The sequence below is a fragment of the Stomoxys calcitrans genome, chromosome 2, assembly GCF_963082655.1.
Source record: "Stomoxys calcitrans chromosome 2, idStoCalc2.1, whole genome shotgun sequence".
Classification (NCBI taxonomy): domain Eukaryota; kingdom Metazoa; phylum Arthropoda; class Insecta; order Diptera; family Muscidae; genus Stomoxys; species Stomoxys calcitrans.
In genome coordinates, this window is record NC_081553.1 from 4,488,234 (window position 1) to 4,511,405 (window position 23,172).

Sequence of the window (23,172 nt, forward strand, 5' to 3'; positions counted from 1 at the left end):
GTCTATATGGGGGCTATATCAAGGTGTAGTCCGATATAGCCCATCTCCGGACTTAACCTGCTTATGGAATCTGTGCAAAGTTTCAGCTCAATATCTCTATTGAAGAGAGATTATTGTCCCAGATTACCTTAAAATCCTTGGTGAAACCACTTTAAATGTAGTAATCTCTGGTTTAAATAAACGGTTGCAATGTCACAAAGCCTGTGTCATTTCTAAAATCGAAATGACACTCTCTATGTACTTTTGACGCCAAACGAAGGATGATGGGAAAGTTGCTTTCACATTAAATATTGTACTCAATTTACATGTCATTACAGGATATTAAATTGAAATCCCGTTAATGGCTCACCATTGCTTAAGTACTCAGCCTTTGTGTTTGGCCGGGGTAGGAGGGGACGAGAGGAACCGGCAACGGCAAGGAAATCATTCAAGCAATGCCTATTTGGGGAAAAATTCACAAGTGACTTGAGCCACAACGTCACCACCTACATCTTTTCGCAATATTTGAAGGGTGCAGCGTTTTTTGCTTTCCATTTCCCATTCAACAATTCGCTGTGTGCTGTGTGCAACAATTTTAATGAGTTCTGTTTCAAGGAGTTCCGTAGACATAGAGCTACGTTCGCAGCGCAGTTTGTCGTTGGCGGTTGTAATGAATTATTTTGCGGAGTCTGAACTACTTTCTGGTTTCTGAAAACAAACAAGCAAACACCATGTGGTGGGGAGGGGGGCTAGTTTAGCCCTAGACATGCCTTATAATTAACATGTATATGGTATTTAATGCTGTTTACGTTCATAATTTCACATTTACATCATGTGAAGAAGGTCTCCTCCATTTGGTTTTAATTGTGTAATGAAAAGTCATTTGTGAAACTATGCCATCGGAACTTCGAAACAAAGTGAGTAAACTAGATCTTCAAGTAAAATATTTATGACTTCATGGAATTAAGGGGATATTAAGGGGATGTAAGAAAAATTATATTCCAATGATGTGATATTTTAACTTCACAAGTACATATCGTTCGATTCGAGTGTATCACATTTGACAATTCTATCATCTAGACCTTATTTTATTAAAATATTTAAGTAAGCACAAAAACTCCGCAATGCAATATTGCTACAGTTTGATCTAGGATTGAGTTATGGTCAAATCAGAGTTCCGTTTATATGGGGGCTATATCTGTTTATACTCTACTGATATGAAGATTATTTATGGACCGATTTGGCATAGGTGTTGGAGGACGTCGAAGAAGAAGTAATGGTGCAAATTTTCAGACAAATATGCGCACTCTAGAGCCTGGAGATGTCAAATAGGGAGATCGGATTGTATGTGAGTTATATGAGTGCTTGAGCTGATACATGACACAGCTATTTAGGCCATAGGGAGAGTCTTCATGCAAAACATAAATGCACATAAACTATAATCGGAAGATCGGTTTATATGGAAGCGATATCTTAACATGAACCTATTTGGATTATTTACAATCGCCACCAACCTACACCAATACTAAGAATTTCTGCAAAATATCAAACCAGATTAGATATAGCTTCAAAAATAAACTTTTATCCGATATGGACTTTTAAGGCTGTAGAATCCACAATTTTGGTGCGATCTTTACAAAATTTTGCATGAAGATTTTATACCCTGCACCATCACTGTGGTACAGGGTATCATAGATTTGTGCATTTGTTTGCAACGCTAAGAAGGAGAAGAGCTGCACCTTTCGATAAGTATACGGATCGGCTTAGAATGACTTCCTGATTCGATTTAGCTATGTCCGTCTGTGAGTCCAAGTATTCTTGTAATCAAAGTGCAGGTCGTATTTGTTGTCCGATTGTCACGAAACTTTGGAAATGCCACTTTTTTGCCCAAGGACAAACGCCATTGATTTTTTTGAAAAATCGATTCAGATTTCGATAAAGCTCCCATATATATCTTTCAACCGATATGTCTTTTTATACCCTCCACCATAGGATGGGAGTATACTAATTTCGTCATCCTGTTCGTAACTACTCGAAATATTCGTCTGAGACCCCATAAAGTATATATATTCTTGATCTTCGTAACATTCTATGTCGATCTAGCCATGTACGTCCCTCTGTCCGTCCGTCCATCCATCCGTCCGTCCGTCTGTCGAAAGCACGCTAACTTCTGAAGGCGTAAAGCTGGCCGCTTGAAATTTTGCACAAATACTTCTTATTAGTATAGGTCGGTTGGGATTGTAAATGGGCCATACCGGTCCATGTTTTGATATAGCTGACATATAAACCGATCTTGGGTCTTGACTTCTTGAGCCCCTACAGGGCGTAATTCTTATCCAATTGGAATGAAATTTTGCACAACATGTTTTGTTATGATATCCAACAACTGTGTCAAATAAGGTTCAAATCTGTTCATAACCTGATATAGCTGCCATATAAACCGATCTGGGATCTTGACTTCTTGAGCCTCTAGAGGACGCAATTATTATCCGATTGGAATGAAATTTCGCACAATGTGTTTTGTTATGATATCCAACAACTGTGCTAAGAACGGATCAAATCGGTTGATAACCTGATATAGCTGCCATATAAACTGATCTACGATTTTGACTTCTTGAGCCTACAGAGGGCGCAATTATGGGTTGCCCAAAAAGTAATTGCGGATTTTTCATATAGTCGACGTTGACAAATTTTTTTACAGCTTGTGACTCTGTAATTGCATTCTTTCTTCTGTCAGTTATCAGCTGTTACTTTTAGCTTGCTTTAGAAAAAAAGTGTAAAAAAAGTATATATGATTAAATTTCATTCTAAGTTTTATTAAAAATGCATTTACTTATTACTTTTTGGGCAACCCAATATTATTCGATTTGCCTGACATTTTGTACGACGGATTCTCTCACGACCATCAACATACTTGTTTATTATGGTCTGAATCGGTCTACTGCCTGATACAGCTCCCATATAAATCAATATCTCTATTTTACTTCTTGAGCCCCTAAAGGGCGCAATTCTTATTCGAATTGGCTGACATTTTACACAGGTCTCCAACATATAATTTAATTGTGGTCCAAACCGGACCATATCTTGATATCGCTCTAATAGCAGAGCAAATCTTTTCTTATATCCTTTTTTTGCCTAAGAAGAGATGCCGGGAGAAGAACTCGAGAAATGCGATCCATGGTGGAGGGTATATAAGATTCGGCCCGGCCGAGCTTTGCACGTTTTTACTTGTTAAAGCTGTAGAAGCCACAATTTTCGTCCGATCTTTACAAATTTTGCCAATGGTTATTTTATTTGAGGTCTACATATGCGTGCAAAATTAAATTAAATCGGTCCAGAGTTAGATATAGCTCCCATATATATCTTTCATCCGTTATAGACTTTAAAGGCTGTAGAAGCCACAGTTTTTTCTGAGTCGATCGGTATACTTATCAATAGGTCTAGCTCTTCTCCTTCTTAGCGTTGCAAACAAATGCACAAAGTTAAAATACCCTGTATCACAATGGTGGTGTAGGGTATAAACAGAGACAGACGTATTAATGGAAGCAGAAAGTGATTCCAAGTCGATCCGTATACTTAACAAAGATTCTATATGCTGAAGGCAACAATTCTTCTCCGATTTGCTTGCAACTTGGCTTGTGATATTCTGTTGTTGTTGTAGCAGTGTGTTCTTCACTTAGGAGGTAGTTCTTGCCAATAAAGCACTAAACCAGATCAATCCAGTACATTCAACCGGCTATAATGGGATTGGTAATATTCTGTAATAATAATTTGTGAAAATACATATTTTCTATTAAGCTTAGATTTTAGCTCATTACATATTTTGTCATTCGTTTGAAAGAAATTAACAAAAAAAACTTCCTATTGCTTCCATTTGCCCTCTCCTAGGTACCTAGGTAGGAAACAAGCAAGATCTGTTGAGTGTTTTTGGTATCCTCCAATTACAAAACAAAATCACAAAAAATAGTAATTTTTAGTCATGGCGTTTTATGGCATTTTTCGTGCTCAGCTGCACATGAACAAATATAAACACAACGTTTTGACACTAATTTGATTTTTGTCGCAAACGAGTTTTTCGCCATAATTCGTCCCGTTTTTTCCACTACACCCATCGTTTTTTCTTTAGACGGCTGCTCTTAAAAAACCATCGCAACATTATTTGCGAACTTAATATAAGCAAAGTGAATTGGAAGCAACAAAAACCAAATGCACGCAGACATACACTCTAGCAACGACTCAAATGCATATGCATTGAACATTACGTGAACATAAAGGCAGTAGCGGTTTTGAAAATTCGGCAACAAGGCAAAAAGGGGAAAAATAGTGCCACATGAAAATCAAGGGGGCTACCATTCCTTATACCGAATGTTATTAAAAAACAGAGTTTACAAACATATTTTATTTTACGGCCAAGTATTAAGCTTTTTAATAAGATGAGAGTCGATTAGCATTGAGATGCAACATTTAGTTGGAGGGCACTCATTGATATTAGAGTAATCGCGCCACTGTTACCAATAGCAGGAAGAAAATTTGCCTTTTTTTGTCCACCACAGACTTCGGCACTCTGGAGCGGTTGCGATATCAGACTTGAGGGTTTTGTGAGCCGCACTGAATTCCTGACAGATTTCTTCGGTTATAACTTTGGATTATGTAAGAGAGCACAACAATCCTATTACGTATTAAGCTAAAGATTTTAATCAGACCGAACTGACGAATCTATCTCCCCTCTGTCCCTTAATGGGTTGTTTGAAGGAAAAATTTAATTTTTGTCTTAACTCTACGCTGTACCTCCGCGTCAGTAAGAATTATCTTCTTTTCTTACATATAAAATTCAATTTGTGTTTGTTTGTTTGTAGGTTTGTTCCGTATAGACTTAAAAACGGCTGAACCGATTACCTTGAAATATTCACATATTGTGTAGGTTGGTCTGGAAGGAAACATAGGCTATATAATTTGTTGATATCCGGAGGGGGGCGGACCCTCCCCTTTTCCCTAAAAGTACTACCCAAAAATAAAAGTGGAATAGTCGGGACAATATGGGATTCAAATAAAAGGTATTCAAGAGTAGAGTATGAATTTCATAATAAAAGTTGAGTCCAAGTACCTGGAGGGCAGCCCCAGTGCCAAAACCTCTTAAAATAGGTTTAGTTGACGATCATAACAATATGGGACTCAAATGAAAAAAAATGCTGGAGTAGATCACGAATATGGTCACAAAGTAAGTGTTATAATTTGTTGATAACAGAAGGGGGCGGACCCTCCACAGTTACCCCTAACACTACCCAAAATCACAAGTGGACCGATAAGGGCAATATGGGTATCAAATGAAAGGTATGCGGGAGTAGATAACGAATCAGCCATACAAATTCATGTCGAAGTATAGGGGACCCCAACAAAAACGCCCAAAATGGGCACATAAACCAATCACGCATATAGGGTACTCGGTTTGTTTCTTCAGTATAGACTGAAAAACGGCAGAACCGATTTTGTCAAAATTTTCGCATACGGTGTAGGTTGGTCTGGAAGGAAACAAAGGCTATATAACTTGTCGGTATCGGAAGGGGGATGGACCCTCCCCCTTATGCCAAAAACACAACCCAAAATCAAAAGTGGACCGATGGGGACAATTTAAGTATCAAATGAAAAGTATTGGAAAGTAGAATACAAATATGGTATTAAAAATTGAGTCTAAACTCCCCTTATTTCAATATGTGGCTGAAATGAAAGTTATTCATGAGTAGATTTCGAAGCAAAACAAGTAAAAGCGTGCTAAGTTCGGCCGGGCCGAATCTTATATACCCTCCACCATGGATCGCATTTGTCGAGTTCTTTTCCCGGCATCTCTTCTTAGGCAAAAAAGGATATAAGAAAAGAGTTGCTCTGCTATTAAAACGATATCAAGATATGGTCCGGTTCGGACCACAATTAAATTATATGTTGGAGACCTGTGTAAAGTTTCAGCCAATTCGTATAAGAATTGCATCCATTGGGGCTCACGAAGTAAAATAGAGAGAACGATTTATATGGGATCTGTATCGGGCTATAGAACGAGTCAGACCATTATAAACACGTTTGTTGATGGTCATGAGGGGATCCGTCGTACAAAATTTCAGGCATATCGGATAATAATTGCGACCTCTAGGGGTCAAGAAGTCAAGATCCCAGATCGGTTTATATGGCAGCTATATCAGGTTATGAGCCGATTTGAACCTTATTTGACACAGTTGTTGAAAGTAAAAATAAAATACGTAATGCAAAATTTCAGCCAAATCGGATAGGAATTGCGCCCTCTAAAAGCTCAAGAAGTCAAATCCCCAGATCTGTTTATATGACAGCTATATCAGGTTATCGACCGATTTCAGTTATACTAGGCACAGTTGTTGGATATCATAACGAAATACTTCGTGCAAAAATTCATTCAAATCGGATAAGAATTGTGCCCTCTAGAGGCTCAAGAAGTCAAGACCCCAGATCGGTTTATATGGCAGCTATATCAGGTTATGAACCTATTTAAACCATACTTGGCACAGTTGTTGGATATCGTAACAAAACACGTCGTGCAAAATTTCATTCCAATCAGAGAAGAATTGCGCCCTCTAGAGGCTCAAGAAGTCAAGACCCAAGATCGGTTTATATGGCAGCTATATCAGGTTATGGGCCGATTTGAACCATACTTGGCGCAGTTGTTGGATATCATAACAAAACACGTCGTGCACAATTTCATTCTGATCGGATAAGAATTGTGCACGCTAGAGGCTCAAGAAGTCAAGACCCAAGATCGGTTTATATGGCAGCTATATCAGGTTATGGACCGATTTGAACTATACTTGGCGCAGTTGTTGGATATCATAACAAAACACGTCGTGCAAAAATTCATTCCAATCGGATAAGAATTGCGCACTCTAGAGGCTCCAGAAGTCAAGACCCAAGATCGGTTTATATGGCAGCTATATCAAAACATGGACCGATATGGCCCATTTACAATACCAACTGACCTACACTAATAAGAAGTGTTTGTGCAAAATTTCAAGCGGCTAGCTTTACTCCTTCGGAAGTTAGCGTGCTTTCGACAGACAGACGGACGGACGGACGGACGGACGGACGGACGGACAGACGGACGGACATGGCTAGATCGACATAAAATTTCACGACGATCAAGAATATATATACTTTATGGGGTCTCAGACGAATATTTCGAGTAGTTACAAACAGAATGACGAAATTAGTATACCCCCCATCTTATGGTGGAGGGTATAAAAAAACCGGATCGAAGCATAGGGGGTCAAAGCCACATTTATAATCGGATTTTGCTGAAATTTGGGACAGTGAGTTATGATAGGCCCTTCGACACCCTTCGTCCATTTGGCTCAGATTGTTTCAGATTTGGATATAGCTGCCATATAGACCGATCCCTCGATTTTAGGTTTTGGGCCCATAAAAGGCGCACTTATTGTATTGTCAGATTTGCATATAGTTTGATCGGTCCAGATTTGCATATAGCTGCCACATAGACCGATCTCTCGATTTAATGTTTGGGCCCATAAAAGGTGCATTTTTTTCCGATTTCGCCGAAATTTGGGACAGAAATTTAAGTTTATCCCCTCCACATATTTCTGCAATTTGGTCTAGATCGAATATAGCTGTCATATAGACCGATATCTCGATTTAAAGTCTTGGCTCCAAAAAAGACGCATTTTTAATCCGATTTAACTAAAATTTGACACAGTGACTTATGTTAGGCTTTTCGACCTCCATGTTGTTTATGATTCAGATCGGTTTATTTTTAGATATAGCTACTAAAAAGACCAATAAGTTGTTATTTACTTATTAGTAATTGGTCCAAATCGGATAATTTTTCGATATAAATGCTATGGGACATAATTTATGCAATTTTCACCGGATTTTGATGAAGGATGGTTTACCTCTATACTCGAGGTTTTGGGTATCCAAAGTTCGGCCCGGCCGAACTGAATGCTTTTTTACTTGTTAGATTACGGGTGGAGGCGGACCCTTCCACTTACCCCAAAAACGCCACCCATATCCGGTCCGATGGGCAAAACAAGGGTATTAAATAAAAGGCATTGGTGACCAGAAAACGAACATGGTATTACAATTTGGGTCTAAGTACCCAGAGGGCCCCCCAACCCCAAAACTCCTGGAAAGAGATATATTCGAAATTCAGGTCAGTATGGGACTCAAATGAAAAGTATTAGGCAGTAGATTGCAAATATGGTATAAAACATTTCCAAGGTCCAAGTAATGGGTCGCCCACCCACAAATACCCCCAAATGGGCATAATACCCCCAAATTGGCACAAATACCCCCAAATGGGCAATATGGGACTCAAATGAAAAGGTATTTGGGAGTAGATTACGAATATGACATTAAAATTTGTGTTCAAGTCTAGTTGGCTCTTTTCCTCCTGAAGATTGTTTGAGGGTAGAAAACGAATTTGATATCTAATTTTGGATCCAAGTAATTTGGGGTACGCTCTAAAGCACCCCCTAAACTGAACATCATTTCCGTTCGGAATAAAAACGAATTTGATACCTATTTTCTGGGCAAAGTGCCGGTGGCCGCCCTTGATCCAAAACACCCTCCAAACTGTTCATATTTACCGGCCATGGCAATATGGGGCTCAAATTAGCTGTAATTAAAAGCGCAGCACGAATTTAATGTCCATATTTGAGACGAAATGTCTGAGGTGCCATGCCTCCCCTAAAAAAACACTTCGAATTACCCTGATTATTAAGAACACCACGAGCTGAGCAGGGGCAATCTTCTTACACATCAATGAGTGCTTTCCGATTCAAGTTTAAACGCAATGATAAGAGGCCTTTTTCATAGTCGAGTCCGAAGGGCATCACGCAGTGCGACACCTCTTGGGGCATTGTACCTCGCAAATGTCGCCAACCACCGCTTTGTCCGTTCTCGCCGTTCTCGTCCGTGTTCTCGCCAGGATTCGAACGGGTTCAACGTCATAGGCTACAACGACATGATTTCGATATCCGCATTTAGGGCAAAGCGTCCCCACCCTAAAAAGATATTAGAGAGTTAAAGAAGGCGTAGCGGAGCAGTCCCGGCCCGGCTAGTTAAGGATAAAGGCGTTGTTAAAATCAATCAAGAAAGGAATTTTCTCAAATTTATTTTCAGGATACAAGGTGACAATCTATACTTTATCTGGCTTCAATTTTGAGTAACAAAACGTAATGAATTTTTATTAAGAAACACCATTATCCCCAGGTTTCTGGGAAAAGGGACATTTTATGTTCTATGGTTATCTTCTCCTACAAACTCTATATCCATCCAAAACCAATCACACCATTTCAGTGGGGCGCTTTATCTGAGTCAACTTTTTAAAAGAAAGTCACGAAAGTGGTGACATCAAACAAGCTCGGGCACTTTTTGTACGATTAGGTAAATATTAAGCAAGAAAACTAAGAGAGCGCCAAGAGACAGAGAGCGAGAGCAAAAACTATGGAAAAGTTGATGGATGCCGTTTCGGTTAGACAAGCTATGTTTTGTTGGGACTAGAACAAAAAGTTAAACACACCATTCATGACAAACTCCAAAACAAAACAAATGCTGCGGACGGGGGGAGACTGAATGAAGTGATATGGCCATCGCATGGCAGGGTAGAGGGGTATTTTTTTGAGACATTTTGTTGATGGAATACACGAATGGATGGGTCGTTGTCGTTGTTGTATAGACAATGTTACGGCCTTGGCATGCTAAAAGCTGCACGAACAGCAGCAGCATTTTTGGACTATAAAAAGCTGTCAGTTATTGTGTCAGTAAACACAAATTGAAATAAAGTTTTTGTGACATAATGCTAAAATACCAACGGAATGGTTTTTGTTGTTCTTCCTGCTCTTCCTCTATGGCGCGACGACAACATGAGCAACAACAGCAAAAATAACATTAGAGAAAGTTTTTGTGTTTTTGTTTCCCACAACTCCTAGTTTTTATTGGGGCTGTATCTGAATGGATTTGCATGTGTGTGTGTGTGTGTATGTGCGTTGGTGTGTGAAATTGTTGATGAAATTTTAGTGAAAACACTCACATATTCACTAGACAACACACACACACACACACACACTCACACTCACTGACAAGATATACTAAGAGAAGTGGTAAATCCTATAGCCCTATGCCAGGGCGGTGGCCGGGTATAATGAATGACTGTTTGACTGACTGACAATGGATTTTAGGCAAAATTACCATAACAATGTTAATAATGATCATTATGTTAAATGTGTCAACTTTATCCATGTTTTTGCCTTGCTTCTCTTTCTCTTATGTTTTTGCCTCCTGTACCGCGCCTGATACGGTGGGCAAAAGAGTAGGGATTTTTAAAACCAAGGTTCATGCCATTAATTAATAAATTATTCCTATTTGGCTTCGATTTTGTAGTGGATCACTTTTGCTCTCTAAACGATTTCCACTTGTAAGCAGAAATCTGTAGGTTTTAATACAAGTTTACACAACTTGATCCGTATCACTTATTTCATTCATTCAGGTTTGACAATATCTTGACGTTTAGGCTTAGCTGTAATTGGAACAGCTTTTATATAAAAAAACTGCGAGTATATCTTAAATTGATGGGGTTTGACGAAATGTTAAGTGTTCATATCATTTCAATAAATCGGATTACAGTTTTATCTAAATCTAATATAGTTCCTGACAAATAGTTTTGCCCTTATTCTAGGCCTCAAGACTCACCTGTCCGACATTAAACAAGTAAAAACGTGTTAAGTTCGGCCGGACCGAACTTTGGATACTCACCTCCAAGGATATACTAACAATTCTATTTTACTACTCCACTACTATATTCATAAATTCTTTTAACAAGTAAAAGCGTGCTAAGTTCAGCCGGGCCGAATCTTATATACTTTCCACCATGGAGCGCATTTGTCGATTTTTTTTCCCGGCATCTCTTTTTAGGCAAAACAAAAAAAAGGATAAAAGAAAAGATTTGCCCTGCCATTAGAGCGATATCAAGATATGGTCCGGTTTGGACCACAATTAATTTATATGTTGGAGACCTGTGTAAAATGTCAGCCAATTCGAATAAGAATTGCGCCCTTTGGGGGCTCAAGAAGTAAAATAGAGAGATCGATTTATATGGGAGCTGTATCGGGCTATAGACCGATTCAGACCATAATAAACACGTATGTTGATGGTCATGAGAGGATCCTTCGTACAAAATTTAAGGCAAATCGGATAATAATTGCGCCCTCTAAAGGCTCAAGAAGTCAAGACCCCAGATCGGTTTATATGACAGCTATATCAGAATATGCATCGATTTCACCGGCACAGTTGTTGGAAATCATAACAAAACACCTCATGCAAAATTTCAGTCAGATCGGATAAGAATTGCGTCCTCTAGTGGCTCAAGAAGTCCAGATTCAAGATCGGTTTATATGGCAGAAGAAAGATGTCGAATGGCCTAAGGCAACTCACCGACCCAAATTTCAACAAAATCGGATAATAAATGCGGCTTTTATGGACCTAAGACATTAAATCTGAGGATCGATCTATATGGCAGCTATAACCAAATCTGGACCGATCTGGGCTAAAATGACGAAAGATGTCGAAGGGCTCAACACAACTCACTGTCCCAAATTTCAGCGAAATCGGATAATAAATGTGGCTTTTATTGGCCTGAGACCCTAAATCGGCGGATCGGTCTATATGGCAGCTATATCCAAATCTGAACCGATCTGAGTCATATTAACGGAGGATGTTGAAGGGCCGGATAATAAATATGGTTTTTGATGGCCTAAGTCCCTAAATCGGCGGATCGGTCTATATGGGGGCTATATCAAGATATAGTCCGATATAGCCCTGTGCAAAGTTTCAGCTCAATGTCTCTATTTTTGAAGACTGTAGCGTGATTTCAACAGACAGACGGACAGACGGATGGACATGTCTAGATTGTCTTAAATTTGATCAAGAATATATATACCTTGTAGGGTCGGAAACGGATATTTCGATATGTTGCAAACGGAATGACAAAATGAGTATACCCCCATCCGTCGGTGGTGGGTATAATTACATCAAAAAGGTCGTTTCAATTTGTAACACTGTACCTCCGAAGAGATCTAGGTGAGAAATTCCGTGCTGGTCACAAGATCCTTAAGTTTTGCATTTCAAACTGGTTCAAGTCTCGTATTGTATCTGATCCGAAGTGCCAGAGTCTATTAGCGAAAGGCTAGCAATGACATAGAAAATGTTCCAATGTCTTATCATTCTTCCCGCTTAATTTTTACCCTAATCGCTCTGACAAAATTCAGTGTTTACCGTTGTCGTTTATTGACGGTTGGATAGACAGAAGGACAACGTTAAATTGTCTTAGAATTTTACGCCAATTTAAAGTATAACTACTTTGTAGGGTCAAAAATGGATATTTCGATGTGGTGCAGGCTAAATGACAAAATGAATGTACCCCCATCCTTCGGTGGTGGGTATAAAAATGCACAGGGAAGGTTACTAGGGTGGACTAGTTCTTATAAAATGCTAAATGTCTTTAAACAAGTCAATGCGTGCTAAGTTCGGCCGGACCGAATCTTGGGAACCCACCACCATGGATTTCTGTTAAAAATGTATACAAAATAAATAAAACTTCTGTCAAACCAGCACAATTAAAGTTTCAAGGAACCGAACAAGGATAATCGAGAGACCGGTTTATAAGGGTTAAAGACCGATTTAAACCATAACTGGCACAGTTTTTGTAGGTTGTAACAGAACAGCCAAGTCGGACAAAAATTGTGGCTTCCAGGGGATCCAGGGAGCTAAATTGTAAATTTTTGACAGCTACAGGAAACTTTAAAAAAAGCACATAAAATTCAGAAAAATGCATGAAATCTTTATTTGAATCAATAGTACGGTCCACATAGTTTAATATTTGAAAATTATTTCATGCAAATGTTGACAGTGACTGCGCCTTAAATGGTCCATCCGCTTAGTACCATTTTGGCATACTCTTTCAAACATTTCGGCGTGTATCTCAGGAATAAAAGCTTAAATATTGTCTTCCATTTCCGACCCTATAAAGTATATATATTCTTGATCAGCGTAAAAATCTAAGACGATCTAGACATGCCCGTCCGTCTGTCTGTTGAAATCACACTACAGTCTTTAAAAATAGAGATATTGAGCTGAAATTTTGAACAGATTTTTTTTTGTCCATAAGCAGGTTAAGTTCGAAGATGGCCAATATCGGACTATATTTTCAAATAGCCCCCATATATTTTTTGCTGAAATTTGGGACAGTGAGTTGTGTTAGGCCTTTTGATATCCTTCTTTAATTTGGTCCAGATCGGAACATATTTTGATATAACTGCTATAGAACAAAAGGTATAAAATTTTCACCGGATTTTGATGAAGGGTGGTTTACGTATATTTCCAAGGTGGTGGGTATCCAAAGTTCGGCCAAGCCGAACTTAACGCCTTTTTACTTGTTAGGTGGTTAACATAACGATAATTTTCTTTAGTTACCAAAAGTTCATACCGACAAATTTCGGTAAACTTTAAATACAGAATTGCACTAACCGACAAATATCGTTAATTCTGTTGGCAAGAAGTTAGAGTACCGCACAACTGATTTAGTTTGAGTTGTCATAAATTGTTTCTATGCTTTCATGAAATAGTTTTTTTGCCATAAAATATATCCTTGCATTATTCTATCATTTATTTTAAATTTTGATTGCATTTTTGGTTAACCACTGTGCTGAAATTCCTTTCGGATTGCGTGTAACTATTCGCTCCAACGTAGTTATGCCTGTGATGGGGGTGTTGCCCGAAAAATCCACAGATTTAAGTGAATATTTACAATGACTGATGATGGCCACTCAACATTCCGAAACCAACACATTAAGTAATTTTACTTGTTGGTTATTGGTCTCTTTGTGGGACCTTTGCCATGGAATGGAGAATGCTTCAGTGAAAACCAGAAGGTATTTCTGTGTTTGTGTCAATGGCTGCATGGCAGTGTGTGTGTGTGTGTATGTGTGGGTGTTAAAGCTACCTTAAGGCTCAACTCGAGTTAAGCACTCAATCAATCTGTTGGCGGTTTGGTTCTTTTTTTTTTTTTTTTTGCTTTCTTTTGAAACTTAACAACCAACACCTCCGCCCGCCTTTAACTTTGCCTTTTCAAAACCACCAAAGGCAGCCGCATATTGTTGCCAACTCTACTCTTACCTGTATCCTTGTCAATATTCTGAACAACAATAACATCGAATCACTGGAAATAGCTTTTAGTTCTTTGCGACTTTTCGCCAAGTCGTTGGGGGGCCGTTGGAGGAGGATGCGATGGTATGGTGTGGTATGGAAAAGACATGGCAAAATATGGGAAATTATGCCTTTTGATTTAACATCAATGCAAAATACTTCGTGCGCGAACTTGTTCTTAGAGCATGAGTTATTGTGTTAACTTTTCAATAACACACTTTTCTGCTTTTAAAATATTTCCTAGTTCTGGCTTCGATCTGGTGTTCTAAGGCTTTTTCTTCGCCATTCAACTTTTCTTTGGGCTCACTGATGGGGAAACCACCGAATGGCCCTCAGGGGTGCCTCATAATAAACCGCCTCCGGCTGAATTGGCAATGCATGTGTTTCGCATAAGCGACATGTTGGAGGCCGCCTAAGCGCGCCAAAGACCCTCCTTATTGCTGACGTTGAATGTGTGTGAAAATTGCTTTGTATGGCAACATTTTTCTACAACAGCAATTTTGATTTATTGGCCGTATTAAAAGTATTTTACGTCCTATGCGAATGCTTTCTATACCTTCGCAGAATAATAACATAATTTTTTTGCTATTTCTGGTTTTGGCTTTTACTTTCTGGCATTTTGATAAAGGGCGAACTTTGGGGTTCTCAATATTTTTCCGATAAAGCCTTGTTGTGTTGATTTTGTGGCCATGTAAAGTTGTGCCAGAGCCTAAGGGTGGGGGAGCAGGTGCATACGATGAAATGTGGATGTGTTATTTCGCTGAACATTTTATGTAGAAATAAACCAGATTACAATGGAATCAAAAACATATTCGTTTTTCTAGTTGAAGGTGCCTAGTATTTGTCCTTATTTGAAAGATTCGAGCCGAAGACAGGCAAACTTAATTTAAAGATTATTAATTTTTCAACTTTTCAAGCAAGCACTTTCTTCGGTGAAAGATATTATTTTTTATGTAAATTTTTGTAACCACCACCGTAGGATAAGGGGCATATTCATTTAGTCATTTCGTTTGCAACACATCGAAATATCAATTTCCGACCCTACAAAGTATATATATTCTCGATCAGCGTAAAATTCTAAGATGATTTAACGATGTCTGTGTGTCAGTCCGTCCGTCTGTTGTAATCAATGAGATTGAGATATTGAGCTCAAACTTGGCACAGATACGTCTTTTGGATGCACGCTGGTTAAGTTCTTGAATGGGCCAAATTGCAACATATTTGGATATAGCTGCTATATAGACCGATTTTCCGACAAAGAGTCTAATGCCCATAAAAACTTTATTATACCCACCACCGAAGGAATGGTGGTCCATTTCCGACCCTACAAAGTACACATATTTTCGATCAGCGTAAAAATCTAAGACGATCTAGACATGTCCGTCCGCCTGTCTGTTGAAATCACGCTACAAATTGCAAATTTGCAAATTTTGCCCATGAACATTCCATTAAGAAACAGGGGCAAATTTCTCACATATCAATGAGTGCAGTCCGATTCAAGTTTAAGCTCAATGATAAAGGACCTCCTTTTTAAAGCCGAGTCCGAACGGCGAGCTGCAGTGCGACACCTCTTTGGAGAGAAGTTTTACATGGCATAGTACCTCACAAATGTCGCCAGCATTAGGAGGGAAAACCACCGTTGAAAATTTTTTCTGATGATCTCGCCAGGATTCGAATCCAGGCGTTCAGCGTCAAATTCGGACATGCTAACCTCTGCGCTACGGTGGCCTCACGCTACAGTCTTCAAAAATAGAGATATTGAACTGAAACTTTTCACAGACTCTTTTTTTGTCTATAAGCAGGCTAAGTACGAAGATGGGCTATATCGGACTATATCTTGGAACAGTGAGTTGTGTTAGGCCCTTCGACATCCTTCGTTAATTTGGCCAAGGTAGGTCCAGATTTAGATATAGCTGCCATATAGACGGATTCTCCGATTTAGGGTCTTGGGCCCATAAAAGCCACATTTGTTATCTGATTTTGCTGAAATTTGATACAGTGAGTTTTGTTAAGCCCCTCGACATCCATCTTCAATTTGGCCCAGATCGGTCTAGATTTGGATATAGCTGCCATATAGACCGATCTCTCGATTTAAGGTTTTGGGCCCATAAAAAGCACATTTATTATCCGCAATAAATGCGCCAACCTTCCCATATAAACCGATCTTGGATCTCCACTTCTTGAACCGCTAGATGGTGCAATTATTATGCGGTTTGGCTGAAATAGAGCGTGAAGTGTATGGATGTGGCCATAAATAACTGTGCCAAGTATGTTAAGTTCGCTTTTACTTATTTGACTTATTACTATTTTGAAGAAGTGATAAAAGAATACAAAGTTTCAATCAAGATGGATGAAAATCATGTTTTAAGTGTTACAAAATACTACAATCCGTACGGCAAGTACAATACAATCCAATACAATTAAGAAACAACATTAAAAAACAATAATAAAAACCAAAAATAAAAGAAGAAAAAAAATAAGCCAATAAAAATTTAAAAAAATGAATTGCCCCTCTAGAGGGCGCAATTCTTGTCCGATTTGACTGAAATTGCACATAGTGTTTTGGTATCATTTGCAACAACTATGTTAAGTATGATTTAAATCAGTTAATAATCTGGTATAGCTGTCATATAAACCGATCTTGGATCTTGACTTCTTGAGCCTCTAGAGGGCGCAATTCTCATCCGATTTGGCTGAAATTTTGCATGAGATGTTCTGTTATGACTCTCAACAACTGCGCCAAGTACGGTCAAATTCGGTATATAACAAGTTACTATTTAAAGCACACAACAAGCCGATTACTGGTTTAGGTGTATGTCCATGGTAGCATGGGGCACATTAATATCCGCAACCTCTTTGCAACCTAACCTAACCCACTGAGACTGCCGCCTCAGTGTACAACACAACAAGGGTATAAGTCTACTTAAAATAACAAATTTCCGATCGATTTGTGTGAGTTTTTTTTTACTATTTATGGACCTAGAGTGTTAGAGGCCCAAATTGTACCCTAAAATAAAGAAGTATAAACTGAAGTTCACGTTTTATGCTAGCTTTATACATATCCCATATTAAACAAACAAAATTACACACATGATGCACGACGTAAACACAGCATACAACAAAAAAAGAACAACAACAATAATAACATGTGTATAAATAATGTTAAACTCATTTAAAGTAAATATATCTCATTTTATTTTGCAAAAAAAAAAAGAAAACAAATTTGCAAAATTATTTTAATAAAATCGTATCAAATTAAATGCCTTTTTTCTCTTATAACAAGGGATGTCATGCACCACTTGTATTTCATGCATTTGCCCTATGGGTCGTTTGATGGAAAAACAAGCAAGAACGTGCTAAGCTCGGCTGGGCCGAATCTTATATACCCTCCACCATGGATCGCATTTGTCGAGTTCTTTGAGCGGTATCTCTTTTTAGGCAAACAAAGAATAATGGAAAAGAATTGATACGCTATTGGAGATATATCAAGTTTTATATAGTCCGGTTCGGACCATAAGAAAATTGAATGTTGTAGACCAGACAGACAGACGGACGGACGGACATGGCTAGTTCGACTTAAAATTTCATGACAATCAAGAATACATATACTTTATGGGGTCTTTGATGCATATTTCGAGGTGTTACCAACGGGTATGACGAAATTAGTATTCTCCCCATCCTATGGTGGAGGGTACAACACAACGACAAAAAACAAAGAATTAAATTATTTGCTGTACTATGATGTTGTTGTTTAGGGAAAAAACGCACACAAATGCTTTATTAATTAAAAGTGGATTTAGTAGCGCTCATGTCACATCCACAGATTATCTTGCCTTTTAATTGAATTTATTTATTTTTATTTGTTCAAGTTTAATTCATTTTACTGCCACACATACTGCGATGTGTCATAGATAAATTCTAAAATCATTGAATAAATATTTGCCCAGCATGATGTATGAGTAGCTGCAAGCCATTTTCAAACAATCGCAAATTTATTTATGATTTCTAACACTTTTTGCTGCTCTCCCTACAAGGGGGTAATGGAATGCTATTGGGGCTGGCGTTTATACTACCATGAGGTGGACAAGAATTTGTCTTTGTTTTAGGATTGCCTTTATCCAGATATTGTCGATGATGGTGTGGTGGCAAACAAAGCACTTAGTGTCTATGGTGTTAACATGTGTTGATATTGCCAATGACCAAGTAAAATATTATGTCCAGACAACAACAAATGTTTTCGAAAAAAAAAAAAAATTTCGTATAATAATTAGTGCAAATTTAAGAAGATAACGCATAATCACAGTTTCTGTTAAACGGTGTATTATTTGTATATATAAAACAAGTAGCCGAACCGGGTCCGCTCCTCTGCGCCTTCTTCAACTCTCTAATATCTGTTTAGGGTGGGGAAACTTCGCCTTGAATGCGGATATCGAATTCGTGCCATTGTAGCCTTTAACGCTGAACGCGTTCGAATCGTGGCGAGAACGTCGGACAAAATGGTGTTTATGCCCACTTAATGTTGGCGACATTTGCAAGGTATAATGCCATTCATGGTCATTTAAAAAAATTTTACCCAAAAAAGTGCCTTACTGTGGGACGCCGTTCGGACCCGGCTATAAAAAAAGGTCTCTTATCATTGAGTTTAGACTTGAATCGAAAAGCACTCATTGATCTGTGAGAATTTGCCGCTTCTCGGTTCCTGGCGGTAAAGTTCTTCCTTAGGGTAATGTTCTCATTAGTGGAGGGATGGCACCTTATACATTTCGACTCAAATATGCATATAAAATTCGTGCTGCACTTCCAAATCCCTTAAATTTGAGCCCCATAGTGCCATGGCCGGTAAATACGAACCGTTTGAAGGGTGTTTTAGGGGATGGGGCGACCACCGGCATTATGCACTGAAAATAGATATCAAATGCGTTCTTTAATTCCAACGGAAATGAAGTTCAGTTAAGGGGGTGGATTAGGGTGTACCGCAAAACACTTGGCTCCAAAATTGGATATTAAATTAGTTTTCTACTTTCTACGTTGAACTCTCATTTCGTTTTTTGCGGGAATAGAAAGAAGTTATTAGGTGCCAAGTCAAGACTCTACGGCGGATTTCTCGATGTCGCAATTTCATTTAATCGTCTTCAAATTTTGCAAATCACCTTTTTATACCCACCACCATAGGATGGGGGTATGCTAATCTAGTTATTCCATTTGTTATACCTCGAAATATTGATCTGCGACCCCATAAGGATATATCTTTATTCGCTCGGCATACCGATTCGAACTAGCCATGGCCGTCCGTCCGTCTGTCGAAATCGCGATAGATGTCGAACACGTAAAGCAAGGCGCTTGAAATTTTGCACAGATACTTTGCATCGAAGTAAGTGATTGGGGATTGCAAATGAGCCATATCGGTTCATATTAAGATATAGCTCCCATAATAACCGATCTCCAGATTTGATTTTAGATTTCTTAAGCCCCTGCAGGCCAATAATTTTGTTTAATTAAGTTGAAATGTGGTACATGAAATTAGCCTTTGACCACCAACACCCACAATGGAGATGTATTTCTCCAAAACTTCTGGGCATTCTAAAGAACTCTTTTGTGTTCAATCTGTGAGCCATAAATAGCCAATAAGCGTGGCTGAGTGGCTTCTGTAGAGAGATTTTTCTTTAATAGTTTTCTAGCAAACAACCGAAAAGTGTTTAAGGATAAAAACATGTTTTCCAAGGTACTGTTATAGCCGATCATAATACAGAAACATGTTATGTGTGTGTGTGTGTGTTTGTGTCAGTCCTCTTCCTACTAGGGATGTGGCCATGGCCATGGTCAGTTCTTGAGGCTTGAAGCAATTTCTTTATTTATTTCATTACACACAAAGTGCTTAGCAACATCAGTGTCAAATTACGCTTGGCCAGCTACAATTGGCCATGAATCATGTGAAATACGCTATGTCACATTTTGTCCACATCCTCCTTGATGTGAAAACACTTGAATACACACACACACAAGCTTCCCACTTATCGCCCTCCCCCACCATCAGACGACCAATTGAGAAGGTCCCATAAGTGCCTGAGAATTCGCATGTTGTTATGAGCTTAGAAATCATTGGAGTTTCAGTTAGCGTTGAATGCTGTCATTGATAATGTTCAGGGATTAAAGGAACAAGCATTAGGGAAAGTATTTTCCAAAAACCATCCGAAACATCGCCACAAGCTTATTTATCATTTCCTCGTCTTTGTTGTTTGAGGTTTTGTTTTTCATGTTGTGTCGAAAGTGCTTTCGGCATGAGTATCACAAATCCCGAACAATAAAATGTCATGCCTTACAGTTTTACATGAGAAAATGAGAAAACTTTATATGAGCGGAAATCGTAGTTCAAAACATCCATTGAGGATTACTGTCATTCCAGGGTTTATTTAACCATATACATTATGTTGCCCAACGCAAAGAAATGCTAAAAATGAATTCACCCAAAACTAGAGAATAAATGTAATTATTTTAATTATTTTTCTTTCTTAGCAAAGAACAAGGAACAACAATCGAATTTTATTTATGAGAGCAATAGAGTAGCATTAAAACAAAACCCATAAAAATGCCCAAATATTTGTAGCTAGCTCTTTGGAAAAGTTTATCCAACACATGAAATACGATAATTGATACGATAATTGTGAAAAAAAAACAGAATTCAAAAAATATTTACAAAGACAAATATTTATAGAGAAACAAAATATTTACCGAATTTTTAATCAGTGAAAACCGGCAACCGTATGATTCCGGCAATGGGAGCGTATGTAGAACTTAATACACACTTGGTAAGCAATACATCACTTATACGCAACAGTATACCATAAATTCACTAATGAATCAGTTAACGCTGCGTTAGGGATTGCCTTTTTATACCCACCACCGAAGGATGGAGGTATATTCATTTTTTTTGTCATTCCGTTTGCAACACATCGAAATATACATTTCCGACCCTATAAAGAATACATATCCTTGATCAGCGTAAAAATCTAACACAATCTAGACATGTCCGTCCGTCAGTCTGTTGAAATCACGCTACAGTCTCTTAAAATAGAGATATTGAGCTGAAATTTTGCACAGATTCTTTTTTTTTTGTCCATAAGCAGGTTTCGTTCGAATATGGGCTATATCGGACTATATCTTGACATAGCCCCTATATAGACAGATCCGCAGATTTACGGTCTAAGGGCCACATTTATTATCTGATTCTGCTGAAATTTGGGACAGTGAGTTGTGTTAGGTCCCTCAAAATCCTTCGCCAATTTGTCTCAGATCGGTCAAGATTTGGATATAGCTGCCACATAGACCGAACCTCCGATTTAGGGTCTTAGGCCCATAAAATAAACATTTATTATCCGATTTTGATGAAATGTGGGACAGTGAGTTGTGCTAGGCCCTTCGACATTCTTCGTCTATTTGGCCTAGATCAGTTCAGGTTTGAATATAGCTGCCATATAGACCGATTTCTCGATTTAGAGTCTTAGGCCAATTAAAGCCACACTTAATATCCTATTTTGCCGAAATTTGCGAAAGAGAGTTGTATTAGGCTCTTCGAGATCCTTCGTCAATATGGCCCAGATCGGTCGAGGTTTGGATATAGCTGCCATATAGACCGATCCTTCGATTTAGGGTCTTAGGCCGATAAAAGCCTCATTTATTATCCGATTTTGCTAAAATTTGGGACAGTGAGTTGTGTTGGGCCCTTCGATATCTTTCTTCAGTTTGGCCCTGATCAGTTCAGGTTTGGATATAGCTGCCATATAGACCGATTTCTCGATTAAGGGTTTGGGCCCCTAAAAGACACATTTATTGTCCGATGTCGCCGAAGTTTGGGACAGTGAAATAAGTTATGCCTCTTGACATACTTCTGCAATAACGCACAAATCGGTCCAGATTTAGATATAGCTGCCATATAGACCGATATCTCGGTTTTAGGTTTAGGGGTAATAAAAGTCGCATTTATTGTCCGATATCGCTGAAATTTGAGACAGTCCAACTTCAATTTGGCCCAAATCGGTCCAGATTTAGATATAGCTGCCACGTATACCGATATCTTGATCAAAAGTCTTGAACCCATAAAAGGAGCATTTGTAATCGGATTTCACTGAAACTTGACACAGTTGCTTATGTTAGGCTTTTAGATATCCGTGTCGTTTATGGTTCAGATCGGTTTATTTTTAGATATATCTACTGTACTTATAAATATTTGGTCCACATCGGAACATATTTCGATTTAGCTGCTATAGAACATTAGGTCTGAAATTTTAACCGAATTTTGATGAAAACCACCTTTCATGTATACCCGAGGTGGTGGGTACCCATAGTTTGGCCCGGCCGAACTTAGCGCGTTTTTACTTGTTTTATAAATCATTATTTTAGCCTCTTACCTTTTTTAAAAAACTTCTTCCTTAACCACTCATTCATTCCAATTTTTTTTTTATAGGTACGAATGGTGAAAGCTCCAACTATGACGTAAGTATGGATGAAATCAAACAAGTAAAAAGGCGTTAAGTTCGGCCGGGCCGAACTATGGATACCCACCACCTCGGCTGTGTATGTAAACCACCTTTCATCAAAATCCGATGAAAAATGCATACCTTATGCCCCATAGCAGCTATATCGAAAAATGTTCCGATTTGGACCAATTACTAATAAGTACAAATCATTGTTCAATTGTGTAAAACAAAATTTTGAACTTTTTAGTAGCTATGTTTAAAAATAAACCGATCTGAACCATATATGACACGGTTGTCGAAAAGCCTAATATTAGTCATAGTGTCAAATTTCAATTAAATCGGATAATAAATGCCTTTTATTGGGCCAAGACTTTAAGTCGATATATCGGTCTACATGGCAGTTATATTCAAACCTGGACCCATTTGGACCAAATTGCAGATAAATGATGAAGAGCCTAACACAACTCACATTTCGGCGAAATTGGAC

At 38.5% G+C, this 23,172-nt stretch overlaps 1 protein-coding gene across 2 annotated transcripts in view; it reads left to right on the forward strand.

Moving 5' to 3' along the window:
* Positions 1–23,172, forward strand: part of LOC106080428 (uncharacterized) — a 305,401-nt gene that overhangs the window by 37,328 nt on the left and 244,901 nt on the right. The window contains exon 2 of one of the 2 annotated variants that reach the window (XM_059362377.1): positions 22,673–22,701. The exons of the other annotated variant lie outside the window; for it this stretch is intronic. The gene's annotated coding sequence lies outside the window, so the exon portion shown is untranslated. The remainder of the gene's footprint in view (positions 1–22,672; positions 22,702–23,172) is intronic. 2 annotated transcript variants of the gene reach the window in all.